This window comes from Tenrec ecaudatus, chromosome 18, assembly GCF_050624435.1.
Source record: "Tenrec ecaudatus isolate mTenEca1 chromosome 18, mTenEca1.hap1, whole genome shotgun sequence".
Taxonomy (NCBI): Eukaryota; Metazoa; Chordata; class Mammalia; order Afrosoricida; family Tenrecidae; genus Tenrec; species Tenrec ecaudatus.
Genome location: NC_134547.1, coordinates 17,480,175 through 17,498,026, shown reverse-complemented (window position 1 = coordinate 17,498,026; position 17,852 = coordinate 17,480,175).

Below are 17,852 nucleotides of genomic sequence, written 5' to 3'. Positions count from 1 at the left end.
GACCTGTTGCTCACAGAAATACAGACGGAAGGCAGAAATGGACAGAATCAATGTTGTCAGAACTCTGGAAACTAGTCAGAGGCTTACAGCTATGTAAATGCCAAGGAGTCCTGGTGACATAGTGGGTTAACTACATTAGGCTGTTAACTTCAAGATCAACAGTTCAAACCCACCAACCACTCCATAGGGGGGGAAAAGCACGTTTTCTACTCTTTTTTAAAATCATTTTATTGGGGGCTCGTACAATTCTTATCACAATCCATACATACATCCATTGTGTCAAGAACATATGTACATTTGTTGCCATCATCATTCTCAAAACATTTGCCTTCTGCTTGAGGCCTTAATATCTGCTGCTCACTTTCCCCCTCAGTCCCCACTCCCACCTACCACCTTTCATCATTCATAAATTATTATTATAATTTTTTCATATATTACACTGTCCAACTTCTCCCCACCCCCGCCTTTTCTGCAGTCCCTTCCCCAGGGAGGAGGCTATATGTAGAGTCTTGTAATCAGTTCCCCCTTTCTTCCCCACACTCTCTCCACCCTCCAGGCATTGTCACTCTCACCACTGGTCCTGGAAGAGTCATCGCTCCTGGATGTCCTGTGTTTCCAGTTGCTATCTGTGCCTATGTACATCCTCTGGTCTAGCCAGATTTGTAAGGTAGAATTGGGATCATGATAGTGGGGGGTGGGGGAGGAAGTATTTAAGAACTAGAGGAAAGTTATGGTTCATCATTGCTACCCTGCCTGGTTCATCTCCTCCCCACAACCCTTCAGTAAGGGGTGTCCGGTTGGCTACCATTGGGCTTTGAGTCTCCACTCTGCACTCACCCACATTTTCAATGATATGATTTTATGTTCCTTGATGCTTGATACCTGATCCCTTTGACAGCTCATGGTCACACAGGCTAGTGTGTTTCTTCCATGTGGGTTTTGTTGCTTCTCAGCTATATGGCCACTTGTTTATCTGCGAACCCTTAAGGCCCAAGATGCTATCTCTTTTGATAGCTGGGCACCATCACCTTTCTTTACCACATTTTCTTATGCACACGTTTGTCTTCATTGATCATATCAGGGAGGTGGGCACCCATTGGTATGGTTTTTAGTTCTTTAATGTCTGATAACTGGTCCCTTCTGCACTTTGTGGTCAGACAGGCTGGTTTGCTTCTTCCATGTGGGCTTTGATGCTTCTCAGCTAGATGGCCGCTTGTTTATCTTCAAGCCTTTAAGATCCCAGATGCTATAACTTTTCATAGCCGGGCATGACATTTTCTACTCATAAAAATTTACAATCTCAGAAACCCGTAGGGCCAGTTCTGCTCTGTCCTGTAGGGTCACTATGAGTTCAAATCAAGTCAGTAGTAGTCAGGGATTTATCTTGTTGGTTGGTGGGCTTGTTTTCTTACATTAATCAAGAAAAATACGGCGTCGTGGTGACTAACAGCAACCCTCTAGAACAGGGTACAGCTGCCCCTTGGGTTCCCAAGATTTAAACCCTTCATAAGAGTATAAAGCCTCATCTTTTTCCCCCTGATTAGCAGTTGGTGGTTTCAAACTGCTGACCTTGTGGTTAGCAGCCCAACAGGTAAGTCAGTGCACCACCAATGTAGCACGGACCACCAGAAAAGCAAACAAACCTGTCTTGAAGGAAGTACAGCCAGAAAGTTCCTTAGAAGCAAGGATGGTGAGGCTTTGTCTTTTGACTTCAGGCATGTGGTCAGGAGAGGCCAGGTCCTCAAGAAGCACATCAGACTTGGTCATGTAGGGAGTCCGGGAAAAGAGGAAGGGAGACCTTCTATGAGATGGGGTGTTAGTCCAGATTGACTAGAGAAACAAATTCATAGGCACTCAAATGTGTATAACAAAGAGCTTTATATACAAGAGCAATTGCATATTGATAAAACATCGCAGCCCAGTCCAGATCAAATTCATAAGTCTGATACAAATCTATAAAGTCCTCTTCAGACTCACACAACACAGGCAATCACACCGAATGCAGAAAGATCACAGGCCAGTGGGTGGAGAGTCTTGTGGATCCAGTGGTGGTACAAGCACTGGCATTGGCATGGGCCTCCATGTGGCACCTTCAGCTCCAGGGCTCTAGCATGGCTCCATGTGTCTTCTCAACAGGAATATCTCACAGGTAGTGATAGTGTGTCCCACCTCCAGCGAGCTATTTATCATCTTAGCGCCTTCAAATGAGGTCATCAAGCTGTGACCTGAATGACAGGCTACATGCCACCCCTTCACCCTGAAGTCTCAAATTGACAACAGATTATGTAACAACCACAGATGGATTGACATGGTGGCTACAACAATGAGCTCAAACATAGGATGGTGCAGGACCGGGCAGAGTTTCATTCTGTGTGCATGAGTCTCAACCAACTAAACACCCCCTCACAGCAACAACAAAAAATGTGGGGGAACGTGTGGCAGCACAGAGAGCCATCTCACCCAGAAATAGCAAGATGTTATTTGTAGCTTAGTGTTTTGGGAAGGAAAAAGATAGAGATTCAAGAAAGACTGGAGTCATTCAACACGTGAGTGAGTCAAAGAGTGGAACTAACCTTTTCAACCTGAGGAAGAAGCAGAAAGATGGATGGAGTTGAGGGGAAGGAAAACCCCAGAATGGGAAACAGGGCCCCAGGTTCTGCAGCTGCCTTCCTGCGTGACCCTGGACCTACACTTTCTTTTGAGCCTCAATTCCACTAACTTCCTCGTGATACCATAGGGACGAACACTGGGTTGCTAATCACAGGGTCAGAGGCGGGAGGAGAAAGATGAGGCAATCTACTTCTGTCACCATTAAACTTTGTTGCCTTCTAACACTAACTCACTGCCCTGCAGTTGATTCCTACTCCTAGTGAGTCTGTAGAACAGAGGGGAACTGCCCCAGTGGGTCTCCGACACTGTCAATCTTCACAAGAGCAGAAAGTCTCCCTGTTCTCCTGCAGAGTGGTTTTGAACTGCTGACTCTGCACTAGTAACCACTACACCACCAGGGCTCCCATTTGGAACTCCCAGGAAACCTGATATAAGGTGGAATGGACTCAGTGGCAATGGGTTTTGAGGTTTGTTTGTTTTTGTTTTTTTGTTTTATTTTCTGACTCCCTAACTTCTAGGAGTCATAACAAGACTAAGGCATTTAAATATTACTTGACCCTGAAATCCTGAAATTGTATCCATGGTCAACCTTGAAGACCATCTAGGAATGAATGAAGACTGCAGTAGACCAGATGGCGAAGAGACGACAGAAAGGACTTGCCTCAGGGGAGAGTGAGCTGGGAGGAGGAGCTCAGGAGGCCTCCTCTGATTTATTCCGTGCAGAGTTGGGGGTCAGATGGAAGGACTCTGAGCCCTCTGTGTCTCCTTTCCTCTTTCACAGTGGGGCTGAAAACACAGCTGGTCCACTGGGCACGTTTCCCAGCCCATTCTCCCAGGCTGCAAGACTATATCTTCTGGGCCCTGGAGAAGCGCGAGAAGTTCTGCAGCATCATGGTCAAGAAGAAGACGAGCTCAGAGCCGACCCACAATGCTCTCTCAGGAGTTGTCCTGCAGGTCTCGAGCACAGGTTCCCAGACTCACTTGGACTTCTTCCTCCTTTTCAGAAAGAAAAAAAGAAAAGACTGAGTGTTCCCTGGCCATGAAAAACATTAGTACTCTTGCCCATCATCTGGATAAAGTGTGGATATCTGCTTCTGCAGCCCCACTGGATTCTTCTAATGCCCCCCAGGGGGTTGCATCACCCACTTAGAGAAACTCTGGTCTAGAAGGTGGTGTCTCATTGTGGGGGAGTTTTGGGGGAGCACCCAGTTTCCTCACCCCCTTCACCCCAGGGCATTTGAGTGCTATTTACATGGATTTACTTGTTACCTGCTTCAGAGGTGCCTCAGAATAAAGTCCTGGCGAACTGTATGGATTATATATGTATGTACATATGTATGAATGTATGGATAGAGAGATATCCTGCTGGTGGTGTCAGATAAGCATTGAACTACCAATGACAAGGTCAGCAGTTCAAACCCACCACTCCCTCCAAGACAGAAAGATGAGGCCAACTGCCTCTCAAAGAGTTAAAACCTCAGAAACCCAGTATAGACTCGATGTGAGCAGGAGAGACTCAATGGTGGTGAGTCGTATGTGTTCATATTTGCATGTGGAGAGAGAGAGATGATAAACAAACAACGTTTTGTAGTTGTTGTTTAATGATAGAAAAAGGAAGAGCCCAAGGAGCTGCCTCTTGCATGGTGGCAGGCACATCGCTCAGTGGGTTAAGCAGTTTGCCACATTGAACTTCAATGGGACTTGCTTTGACCAATGAGGGGAAAACACACACACAATAGAGAAAAGGATCTAACTAGTTCCCATCCAGTACAGTCCCACTCATGGCCACCCTGTGTCGGTCAGAGGTGAGCTGTGCCCCATGAGGTTTTCAATGGTTGACCTTCCACAAGGACATTGCCAGCCCTTTCTTCCAAGGCACCTCTAGGTAGACTCCAGCCTCCAACCTTTGGGTCACCAGTTAAAACGTTCACCACAACAAGTGAGGGTGGCATCACTGTGTGTCATGTCTAAGTAGAAAGTGCAACAGGTAGTATGTTCATCTAGGGAGACTAGAGAAACAAATTCATGGAGACTCACATGTGACTAAGAAAGAGGTTTATATACAAGAGCAATTGAATATTGAGCAAACGTCCCAGCCTAGTCCAGATCAAGTCCATGTATCCAATATTAGCCCATATGTCTGATACCAATCTACAAAGTCCTCTTCAGACCCATGAAACACATGCAATTATGCTAAATGCAGGAATATCATAGGTCAGTGGGTTGGAAGTCTTGTGGCTCCAATGGCGTTGTAAGCATCTCAGTGCTGGCTGGGGTCTCTATGTGGCTTCTCCAGTTTCAGAGGTGTGGTTGCATTAGGGTAGGTCTATGTGATGTCGCCAGCTCCCAGGGCCTAGTGTCATATATCTTGTCAGTAGAGCATCTCTCAGGGAGTGAGCGTTATCAGAAGTAGTGGGTCTCCAAGAGAGTAAGCCAAGAGAGAAAGAGAGAGTCGGTCTCCTGCCTCCATGGAGGAAATCCAGGAATTCCCAAAATTCTCAAGAGAAGGCCATGCCCACACCAAGGCCTCATTGGCTATGATCTGATTGACAGATTCCACCCTTTCACCCTTAATCCTCTCAAGTGCCAAATTGACACTAGATTATGTAACTACCACACCTAAGGAGAGGTTGGCTGTGCTGTTCTCCCTCTTTCTGCCACAGTCAGGAGAGCGTCCCATCAGCTTAGGTTTCTAGGCACTGTAGAGAGTGTCAGAACCCTGGTGGTGTAGTAGTTACAAGTTGGGCTGCAATCTGGAAGGTCTGCAGTTCAAAACTATTAGTCACTCTCTGACAGAAACACAGGGCTTTCCAATCCTGTAAAGAATTAGTCTTGGAAACTCACAGGGGCAGTTCTACCCTGTCCTATAGGGCAACAGGGAATCAGCATCAACTTGATGGCAGTGAGCTTGGCTTTTGTGGTGGAGAATGTCATCCTCCTGCTGCCTGAATGGATGTGTTACACGTGCATGAAATAAATAATCCTGTTGGCTTCAAACTCCTGACACACTCAAGTGGTTTGTTTTTTCAACATAGCCTTATTGAACACAGGTTGTGACTCCCTCCGGGGCCTCTAGCAGGTCCCCCTTCTCTGTGACCCTCTCTCATGCCATCTCTAGTGAGGAGTATGGATTCAACACTAAGACGGTATTTTTTTAAACAGGTTCAAGGAGAAAAAAATAGTTTGACTATTTTGAAAAGTTACCTGAGAAAATTCATCACCCAGTCCTGAAGATAATTAAAAGTAAGGGGCTGGAGAGGGGGGGTGGCGAGGAAGCAAAGTAGGGGGGAAAGGAGTAGAAGAGCTTCTCAATGAGGAAGAAAATATCTTCAAATTGAATTAAAACTGAGAGAGAAATCTATCTAAGGACATAGTAGAGCATATTAGGAGGCAACGTTATAAACACTTCTTAGCCACAGCCAATTGCATGAGGAAATGAGTCACTGGCCTTAGGGACCTTCATCTCAGGGGACATCTAGGTCGACTGTCATAATATAGTCCACAAAGACAATGTTCTACATGCTACTATGTAGTGTTTGAGGTTTTAAAAGCTTGAGAGTAGCCAGCCACCTAGCGTAACCCTGTCTCTCCCCATCCAGAGCAAAGGAGAGTGAAGATAATCATGGAGACCTATTAGTCCAAAGAACTAATGGACCGAGTGGTCCCCAGACTCCATGACCTTGAGACGAACAGAGCTAGATTGTAGCCCAGCGGACCAGTCTGATCTGGATCACAATTCTATTACATCCTGAACATGAACCTCCAAAGCAAACTCACTGCCACCAAGTCGAAGCCAACTCATAGCAACCCAATAGGACAGGGTAGAACTGCTGCATGAGTTTCTGAAACTGTCACTCTTTATGGGAGTAGAAAGCCCCATCTTTCTCTCTCAGAGTGGCTAGTAGTTTCCACTGCACCACGAGGGCTTCTGAGTCCTGAGTATGGGGTTGGAAATGTGTGTGTGTGTGTGTGTGTGTGTGTGTGTGTGTGTGTGTGTGTGTGTGTGATGTAGTACAAAATTCAAAATTATATAGAAAGCCAAACTGACTGGTTTGATAGAGATTAGTAGAACCCAGAAGACTGGTCCTTTGACAGCCCTCGAGCCTGGGAACTCAGGGTGACCCCACCCCTGGGTATCCATTCTCCACCCAACAATAGCCAGATCTATACAGTGAATAACACCCAGGAGGCATACACTCAGTATACACCGTACCCTCAACCAAACGAGGCCAAAAGGGTCAAAACGAAGCCCAGAGGGCAGGAAGAGGCAGGGAAGAATGGAAACAGGAAGACAGAAGAAAGTGGTACAAATGCTGTTCTCTTGAGAGGATACAACCAATGTCATGAAACAAAAGGCATATGAATTGTTGAAGGGAAAACAGATTTTCTCTGTAAACATTCGCCCTGTGAAATACAATCAGAAGTCACAAAAAATATGTGGCAGACAATTCAAAACATAAAACTTAACCCTGGGAAGCATCGTCCCACTTCAACACACATGAAGGAGCAACAGTCAGAATGGACTTGGTGATGATTGGGTTAACTGGTGGCCTTTACAAGTCATACAGCCTCTTGGTTTTGTTTCCAGTAGGCTGGATTACAGGATCTCTGCAGTCTTATTTGGCTCTAAGACTCTCTGCTTCTGTGAGAGCTAGTCTTTGCTGTGGCTCTCTGTCCTTTGTTCTCGGTGGGATTTAGCTCTACAATAGGCTTCCAGACAGGCTTCACCGGAGACACATAAAGACACTTTTGTGGTGGCTTCACTTGCAAGACCGGATTCTGCTCCAAATCGTTTCAGCAACTCTGGGGCCCATGTGTGCCCTTGATAGACACCCTGTGGCATTTGTCTACATGACCAGGTCTGACCTCTGAGAAATGATGCCAAATCGCACAAAGGCTTGTCCCTAGGAAACATTGATGGGACGGAGCCAGGCAGCACTTGATAATCCACATGGGAAGTTTCAGTAAGATTGGCAGCGCAGAGGCTGTGCATGCTACACAGAGATACAGATCACAGCAGGCTTCTGGTTTTCCAGAGGGAAGAACTCAAGAGACAGCCTTAAGTCTTTGATAAGGCTAGAAATTAAAACTGGAATGAAAGCCATAAGTAAAACTGGAATTAAGAGCAATAAGTACAATAAGGGAAAACTAAATCTTCTCTTTAATGTGAGGACTGTGGGGCCCTGGTGGTGTAGTGGTTAAGAATTGGGCTGTGATCCATGTGGTCAACAATTCAAAGCTCCTCATGAGAAAGACTGGGCTTTCTACTCCCACAGACAGCTACCGTCTGGGAAACCCACAGGGGGACGCTGTGAGTCACCATTGACTTGATGGCAGAAGCTGTTAGTGTCACTCCTGTGAGGTTCCGCTGGCTCAGTATGTAGAACTTTTATCTGTCACCAGTTTATCTAGATTCTAGAAGGATCAACAGAGACGAGATTGAGGTAGTCAAAGATTCCATTCAGCTTGAATCCACAGTCAGAATGCTCATGGAAACAGCAGTCATGATAACAAATAATAGTAGGTCAATGTGCTTCATGATACTTCTTCAAAGTGTTGAAAAGCAAGAGTGTCCCCTTGAGGATGAAGGTGTGTCTGACTCAAGACATGGTATCTTCGATCTCCTCCAGAAAGCTGGCCACTGAATAAGGAAGAGCAAAGGAAAAAGTATGCATTTGAATTAAGGTGCTGACCAAGTTTATTGGAAGTCCCACAGATTACCCAAAGAAGCAACAAATCTGTCTTGGAGAAGTTCGGCCAGAATGCTCCTTAGAGGTAAGGATGTACTTGGACATGCTAATCAGGAGAGAGCAGTCCTTGGAAAAGGTCATCATTCTTGGCAAAGAGGGGCAGCGAGAAAGAGGAAGAAACCCCTCAACAAGATGGATCGACACTGGCGGCAACAATGGGCTCAAATGTAAGACCAATTGTGAGCACGAGACCCAGTGGTGTTGCGTTGTGTTGTACTCAGGGTCACTAGGAGTCGGAACCAAGGCGACAGCAACAATAACAACAACATCTCCACCAGTTTTGTCTCTTGATTGGTTGGCAGGGCAGGGGTCTCTAACCACCAGTGTCAGGTCCACAAACTTTTCCTTAGGTCTATTAAACCCAAAGCAAACCCATCGTTGCCCAGTCGTTTCTGCCTCCTGATTGTTCTCTGAGGTACAGAAAGTAGCAGCTCCATAGCGTTTCCTTGGATCTGACCTTCACGGAAGACACCCCTGGCCCCACAGCTCTCTTCCATGGTGGACACCACTAGATGATTTGAACCCCCACTGACTGCACTGCCCAGGGACCTTCTAGGGCAGCGGATCTCAACCTGTGGGTGGTGACCACTTTGGGGGGTCCAATCACCCTTTCACAGGGGTTGTCCAGTTCATCACAATAGCAACATGACAATGATGAAGTAGCAATGAAAATAATTTTGTGGGAGAACAACATGGCTGACCCCACTATGAGAAATGATGCCACTCAGTGACTAAGGGCGATACAAGGGACAGCACCGGAGACACAGTGTGGGAATTTCACCTGACCTGATCCCACCCCACCGAGGCAAAGCACTGGGGGAGTGCAGCGAACAGTAAGGGAATGGAGTGGTAAGGCCCCCAGGGAATGCTGAAAGTGGACTTTGGGGCCAGGGCGTAGTGCCCCAACAGACTGGACTGGAAAACGCTCCTAAGGGCCAGCAAATGATCCCTGAACTAACTACAAGCTTTTCTTTTGTGAAGTGTTTTGTTTTGTTCTTCGTCAGTGGTTTGTTTTTGTTGTTTTGTTGTCTGGTTGTATACTGTTGCTTTGTTTTCCTCTTTCTTGTTTTCGTGCATGTTAGTGTCTCCACAGGTCTCTCTGAATAGGACAGGCTGGATGAACTATCTGGAGGAAAAACAACGTGACCGACAGTTCCGGGGGGACTTGAGCTGGGGGGGTCGAGGGTGGGGGTAAGGAAGTGGTGTTAACAAACACAGGGACAAGGGAACAACATGGGACCCAAAATGGTAGAGAGTGGGAAGTGGCAGGCTTGGTGGGGAATGATCAAGGGTAAGGTTGCGTAGAAAAGAGGTATACTCTAGCCCAGGTGGCGACGAAGCATGGTAGTAGGGCAAGAGGAAAGTCAAGGGAGATGGAGGAAAGAGCTAGGAGTCAAAGGGCATTTATGGAGGTCTAGACAAAGACATGTACATGAAAAAATATATGAGGATGGGGAAATACATCTATGTGTCTATATTTATAGGTTAAGTATTAAGGTGGCGGAAGGACCTTGGGCCTCTACTCAAACACTCCCTCAATGCATGAATACTTTCTTTTATTAAATTGGAACTCTATGATGCTCACTCTCCCGAAACAATTGCTGAAGCCAAAGTGGGTGAACAAGTAAATGTGGTGAAGCTGATGGTGCCCAGCTATCAAAAGAGATAGTGACTGGGGTCTTAAAGGCTTGAAGATAAACAAGCGGCTATCTAGCTCAGAAGCAACAAAGTCCACATGGAAGAACACACCAGCCTGTGTGATCAAGTGGTCCCAAAGGGATCAGTTACCAGGCATCAAAGAACAAAAAATCATATCATTGACTGCACACCTCCATGATAGGATCGCTGAAGACAAATGGGTGCATAAGCAAATGTGGTGAAGAAAGCTGATGGTGCCCGGCTATCAAAAGAGATAGTGTCTGGGGTCCTAAAGGCTTGAAGGTGAACAAGCGGCCATCTAGCTCAGAAGCAAATAAGCCCACATGGAAGAAGCACACCGGCCAGTGCGATCACGAGGTGCCCAAGGGACCAGGTATAAGGCATCATGCAAAAAAAAAAAAAGATATGTGTGTGTATGTATGTGTATATATGTGTATATGTATATATGTATGTATATATATGTATATATATATCATATTAAATGAAGGGGGAAGTGCAGAGTGGAGACCCAAGGCCCAAGTGTCGACCAATGGAGATCCCCTCATAGAGGGGTTTAGGAGAGGAGATGGGTTAATTAGGGTGTGAGGTAGTATCGATGAAGAACACAGCTTTCCCCCGGATCCTGGATGCTTCCTCCCCCCAACTACCATGATCCGAATTCTACCTTGCAGGGCTGGATAGGACAGAGGCTGTACACTGGGGCATATGAGGGTTGGAGGTACAGGGAATCCAGGGTGGATGATACCTTCAGGACCAAGGGTGTGAGGGACGATGCTGGGAGAGTGGAGGGTGAGTGGGTTGGAAAGGGGGAACTGATTACAAGGATCCACATGTGACCTCTTCCCTGGGAGAGGGACAGCAGAGAAGGGGGGAAGGGAGACTCCGGATAGGGCAAGATATGACAAAACAACGATGTATAAATTACCAAGGGCATATGAGGGAGGGGGGAATGGAGAGGGAGGAGGGGAAAAAAAAGAGGACCTGATGCAAGGGGCTTAAGTGGAGAGCAAATGCCTTGAGAATGATTGGGGCAGGGAATGTATGGATGTGCTTTATACAATTGATGTATGTATATGTATGGATTGTGGTAAGAGTTGTATGAGTCCCTAATAAAATGTAAAAGAAGAAAAGAGAAAAAAATGATTAGGGCAAAGACTGTACAGATGTGCTTTATACAATTGATGTATGTATATATATGAACTGTGAAAAGAATTGTATGAGCCCCAATAAATTGTTAAAATTAAAAAAAAAAAAAAAAGAAAGCTGATGGTGCCCGGCTATCAAAAGAGATAGTGTCTGGGGTCTTAAAGGCTGGAAGGTGAACAAGCGGCCATCTAGCTCAGAAGCAAAAAAGCCCACATGGAAGAAGCACACCAGCCAGTGCGATCAGGGGTGCCAAAGGGACCAGGTATAAGGCATCATGCAAAAAAAAAAAAAGATATATGTGTGTATATGTATATATGTGTGTGTGTGTATACACATACCATATTGAATGAAGGGGGAAGTGCAGAGTGGAGACCCAAGGCCCAAGTGTCGGCCAATGGAGATCCCCTCATAGAGGGGTTTAGGAGAGGAGATGGGTCAATCAGGGTGCAAGGTAGTACCAATGAAGAACACAGCTTTCCCCCAGATCCTGGATGCTTCCTCCCCCCAACTACCATGATCCGAATTCTACCTTGCAGGGCTGGATAGGGCAGAGGTTGTACACTGGTACATATGAGGGCTGGAGGCACAGAGAATCCAGGGTGGATGATACCTTCAGGACAAGGGTGTGAGGGGCGATGCTGGGAGAGTGGAGGGTGAGTGGGTTGGAAAGGGGGAACTGATTACAAGAATCCACATGTGACCTCCTCCCTGGGAGAGGGACGGCAGAGAAGGGGGGGAGGGGAGACTCTGTATAGGGCAAGATAGGACAAAATAATGATGTAGAAATTACCAAGGGCACATGAGGGAGGGGGGAGCGGGGAGGGAGGGGAAAAAAAGAGGACCTGATGCAAAGGGCTTAAGTGGAGAGCAAATGCTTTGAGAATGATTGGGGCAGGGAATGTATGGATGTGCTTTATACAATTGATATATGTATATGTATGGATTGTGATAAGAGTTGTATGAGTCCCTAATAAAATGTAAAAAAAGAAAAGAGGAGAAAAAAAAGAAAATGATTAGGGCAAAGAATGTACAGATGTGCTTTATACAATTGATGGATGTATTAGTATGGACTGTGATAAGAGTTGTATGAGCCCCTAATAAAATGTTTTTTAAAAATTATTTTCATTTCTACTTCATAACTATAATTTTGCGACTGTTATGAATGATCATGTAAATATATAATATGCATGATATATTTTCATTATTACAAATTGAACATAATTAAAGCATAGTGATTAATCACAAAAACAAAAAAAAGAAAATAATTTTGTGGTTGGGGCTCAGCACCACATGAGAAACTGTATTAAATAGTCACAGCGTGAAGAAGGTTGAGAACTACTGTTCTACGGGGTAGAGATTAATGTAATAAAATAGATGGAAAAGGATCTGAGCTAGCATTAAGCTTAGTAGAAAATAGCAAATTAGTCTCCTTAAAATAAAGGCTATGGAGCCCTGGTGGTGCAGTAGTTACAAATTGGGCTGTGATCCACATGGTCAGCTGTTCAAAAACTCCTCATGAGAAAGACTAGGCTTTCTAATCCCATAGACTGTTACAGTCTATGGGAAAATGACAGGACTCACTGTGAGTCCCCATTGACTCGATGGCTGAAAGTGAAAGCTAGGAACAAGATGAGAGTTCACTCTTACTTGCTATCATTCTGGGAGCGCTCATCAGGACATTAGAGGAAGCTGACAGAAGGACTTCATGAAAAAGGATGATCTAGAATCTGCCCAGTTACAACAGAAATACACAGACGTGCAGCCACCTGAGATATGACAATCGGTCTCCTGGTGTGGAGCAAAGGAAGTGGAGGGACTCAGAGGAGGCTCTTTCAACAAACACTCAACATATGCACAAGAGCAGAGCTGAGAAGCAAGGAGGCTCAGAGAAACCGGAGGGCTGGAAACGAGACAGTTGGGGTGGAGAGTCTGAGAATGCTCCCCCATGCGAGGATTGGAACCAATGGACTGGAACTATTTCTGCATGAATTGCTGGAAGGGAATCAATTTGTGGTGCAATCAATCCACCAGACCAATGACCGATGGGAACCATTGCCTCATGCCTAGACAAGAACTAGATGGGCCCTGGCTTTCACACCTGCCCAGACTGGCCAGGGACACAATGGAAGGTCCTGGTTAGAACAGGAGAAAAAGTGTAACTCAACATTCAAACCATACATGAAATTACTAGACTGAAAGAGACTAGACACACCTATGATATCCTTTTAACTTGGAACTGAAGCCACTCCCAGGAGTCACCTTTCAGACCAATTGGCCCATAAAATAAATAGCAACACCCAGGGAGAATGTGCTTCTTTAAGCAGTCGACGTTTGCACAAAAGCAGGGAGGAGGAGAAAGGAAGGCCAAGAAAATTGGATGGCTGTACATGAGCCAAGTGGGGTGAAAAGTTTGAAAGTCCCCATGCAGGGCTTATGACCAATGGCACACAGCCATTTGCATGTGGATTGCTAAATGGGAATCAACTTGCCATGTAAACAAGTTACTTAAAGCACAATAAAATATTCAATATTAAATATGAAAATGTCAGTGGCTTTCTGATATACTCACTGAACAAAAATTAAGTTAATGTTTAACTAAAATTCAGTTAATGCTTCTCTGTGTGTAAAGACCAGAGTGGGTGACTGTACAGAGACAGTATCTGGATCAGCAGTTCCCTGGGAGTATGGCAGGGAAGATTGGGGGGTGGAGGGAACGGGGAGCTAATAATGATGAGTCCAAGAATGAAGAAAATGTTCTAAAATTGATAGTAGCGATGATTGTACAACTCTTCTTGATGTGATCAAACTATCGAATTAGGTGATGCGCGAATTACATGGCCAAAATATGTTGGGGGGGGAAACAAAGACACATTTAGGAATTAGACAATATATATATATACACACATATATAGATAGATAGATAGATAGATAGATAGATAGATAGATAGATAGATAGATAGATAGATAGATAGATAGATATAGATAGATAAACAGGCATCTCAAGCTTAATAAGTAAATACAATGTTAGAAGGGGTCCTGTAAACAATAGCAACAACTTCCCATGTGTCTTCAAATGACTGTAAGAAGAAATGTGTGAATCCCTGGACAAGATGGATGGACACAGCGGCTGTAATGTGGAGCTCAAAACACGAGAACAATTAGACAGTGGCTCAGGACTGGACTGTGTTTCACTCTGTTGCACGAGGGTCAATATGAGTTGGAACAACAGTAGTTGGAAAAATGAGGAGCCCTGGCTGTACAGGGGTTACATTGCTAGCCAGTCACCCAGTTCCTTTGGTGGGTCCCATGCCTGACGTTTGCATAGTCTTTCCAGTCACTAATTAAGCCCTGGGGCATCATTCGTTGGCCTATTAACCATAAGGCCAGCAGTTCAAAACCACCAAGCCACTGCATGGGAGAAAGAGAAGCCTTTCTGCTCCCATACAGATTTACTGCCTCAGAAATCTACAAGGTTCTACTCTGTCCTCATAGGGTTGCTATGAGTTAAAAATGACTTTGTCAAGGCAGGAAGAGCTGTAAATGTGAACTTGAATATGCCCTTCAGTGACAAGCATTGATTCAATGGAGAAACAATGAGTAATATGAATTGACTCCATGGGGAAGCACATTATCAATTTGTCTGGGACACCTCAAATGTGTAAAGTTGTCAAGGCTATCCAAAAAAATTGACAAATTTTCATAAATCCTAAGAAAATCCCAGTGGGATTTTGAAGAACTTGAAAAATTATTCTAAAGTACAATTGGAGCCCCCTTCTAAACTTCTAAAACGTGTATTAGAAGAGGCATTAAGCTATCTGATACAGGAGAATAATGGAGGGTGTGTTCGTCCAGGTAGACTGGAGAAAGAAAATTCATAGACACTCATGTGTATAAGAAAGAGTTTTATATAAAAGAACAATTGTATATTAAGAAAGCATCCCAGGCCAGTCTAGATCAAGTCCATAAATCTGATATTAGCCCATATGTCTCATACCAATCTATAAATTCCTCTTCAGACTTACACAACACATGCAATGATGCTGAATGCAGGAAGATCACAGGCCAGTGGGTGGGAAGTCTTGTGGATCCAGTGGCGGTGGAAGCATCTTAGCGCTGTCAGGGGTCTCCACATGACTCCTTCAGCTCCAGGCCTCTAGCATAGCCTTCTCAACAGGACAGTCTCACAAGGACTGAGTGTACGTCCCACCTCCAGTCAACTATTTATCTCCTTAGCACCCCAAACTCAGATTGATTGACTTAGCCTGATTGACAGACTAAATTCCACCCCTTCACTCTTAATAGTCTCAAGTTGACCCTAGATTATGTAACTATCACAGAGGGAGACTGAAACAAAGAAACAAAAAACAACTCAATTGCGACCTATCATGACCCTATTTCAGAGAGGAGAACTGCCCCTTTGGGTTTCTGAGAGGATAAATCTTTACGGAAGCAGGCAGCCTCATCTTTCACCTGAGGAGTGGCTAGTGGGTTTAAACAGCTGACTTTGTGGTGAACAGCCCAATGTGGTAACCCACTGCTGCACTGGGACCCCAGAGGGAGAATTTAAAAACACACGGACACACACTAAACTCACTGACATAGATTCCAACTCATATAGACATTATAGGACGGAGTAGAAATGCCCGTGTGAGTTTCAAGAAATGTCCCACGGAGCAACTGGTGCTTTAAACTGCTGACCATGCAGTTAGCAGCCCAATGCATAACCATGACACCCCCAGGACCCCTACAGAGAGAGACTAGCACCTGTAAAATAGGGAAACATCTTATACAGGCAGGGTCATGCTATGACATTACGATAGAGTCAGAAAAGATGCACAGATCCAGGGCTCCACAGAGATCAATCAGAAAATTGAAAAATTCAGCACATGACAAATCTCACACCTGCGGGTACAGGTGAAATGACTTAAGGGATTTGAACAGGGCACCTTCACAACTTTGAGTGAGTGAGTGAGAGAGAGAGAGAGAGAGAGAGAGAGAGAGAGAGAGTGTGTGTGTGTGTGTGTGTGTGTGTGTGTGTGTGTGTGTGTGTGTTTGTGTGTGTAACTGCTTCACCTCACCCGTCCTCCACCTTGGATAGAAACCACTGTCTAAGAGAAAAAATAAGCCAATTAATTTTCCTTTGGTTCCCTCCATTTCCTTTTCTTTTCTCCTTCCAACTTTTCGTCCATCTAGTTTCCTGTCTTCCTACCATCGATTTAACAATGATCTGCCTGTGTGTGTGTGAGCACGCATGATTCATAAAAAGGCGTGTGGAAGGACATTCTCTAAACCAATGGTTTTCAACCTTCCTAATGCAGCGACAATTTCATACAGTTCCTCATTTGGTGCCCCCGGCCCCGCGACCATAAAATTATTTCCGTTGCTACTTAGTAACTGTCATTTTGCTACTGTGATGAATTGTGTAAATATCGGATAGGAAGGATGTATTTTCATTGTTACACATTGAACATCATGATTCATCACAAAAACAATATGCCATTATATATTATGAAATATGTATTTCTAATGACAAATCAATGAAATTTTGTCTTGAAGCATTGTGTAGCATGGCCAACAGTCTTCACGCCTGGTATTCATAGGTGGGCATACCTGCATGTGGGCAGATCTTCCAGGAGACAGAGGAGTGATGTCTCAGATCCTAAGACCATTGGAAATACATGTTTTCTGATGGTCTTACACGACCCTGTGAAAGAGTGGTTTGACCCCCACAGGGGTCTTGACCCACGGGTTGAGAACCACTGATGTAACTATTAAGAGGTCTACATTTGTGCACTGAATCTTGGGTGGTTTTCACTTCCTCTTTCGCTCCATGGGGGAACAAGGGAGCTTCTACTTAGTGGCCTCCACCAACCCTCCCACTCACACGCTTACCCCAAACATTCCCATCTCCCAGATTCCCTCTCAACTTTGAATTGGAAGCATTGCTGAGAGTATCCACACTGGTCCAGCTACTTCGTCCCCTCCTCAGCACTCCAACTCAAAGGCTCGGGTCTACCAGAACTTCCTTCTCCAGGCAACCTACACCCATTGGCATTCCAGAAGCTTTGCTGGTGTGCATCTGGGACCAGGTTGTGGCCCACCCAATGTTTAACTCCCAACTGCCTTGCTGCCTGTGAGCTCTGCTCTCTGTTCACCCACTTCTTCCTCGTCCCCCATCTCACATTCTGGAAGAGCTTGAGAAAGGCCTTGTAGTCTATTTTCAAAATGTTCCCAGGGAGGGTACAGCTGGGGGTTCAGGGAAGAGAGGGCCTCTGGAGGTGGGGTGTCCTCAGACCCAGAGGAGCAAGATGCCCATGATGGTTCTCAATACACCTGCCTTCCATTCTGCTGCCCCCTCTTAAAGCCACGCTGCTTCGTTGGTTGTATTCTTCGTACGTTTCAGAGAGCACATGACCGTAATCCACCTTGGCAGAGCTCCTGGGAATTCTCCAGAGATGACAGGATCCCCAAGGTGGCAGGTGCTGCCAAAGCCAGGAAGTTTGGCATCTCTAGGTTAGGGTCCAAAGGCAGTTTCCCTTTCTCCTGAAGAAAGGGCAGTGATGCCGGCAGTTGGTGGATCGTGTGGAGGCTAGGCTTAGGGGGGTTCCCCCCAGCCAGTTTTGTCAGAGGCTGGCATGAGAAATCAAGCCTAGTGGGCAGGCAGAATAAGGGGCATGCTGTGCCCAC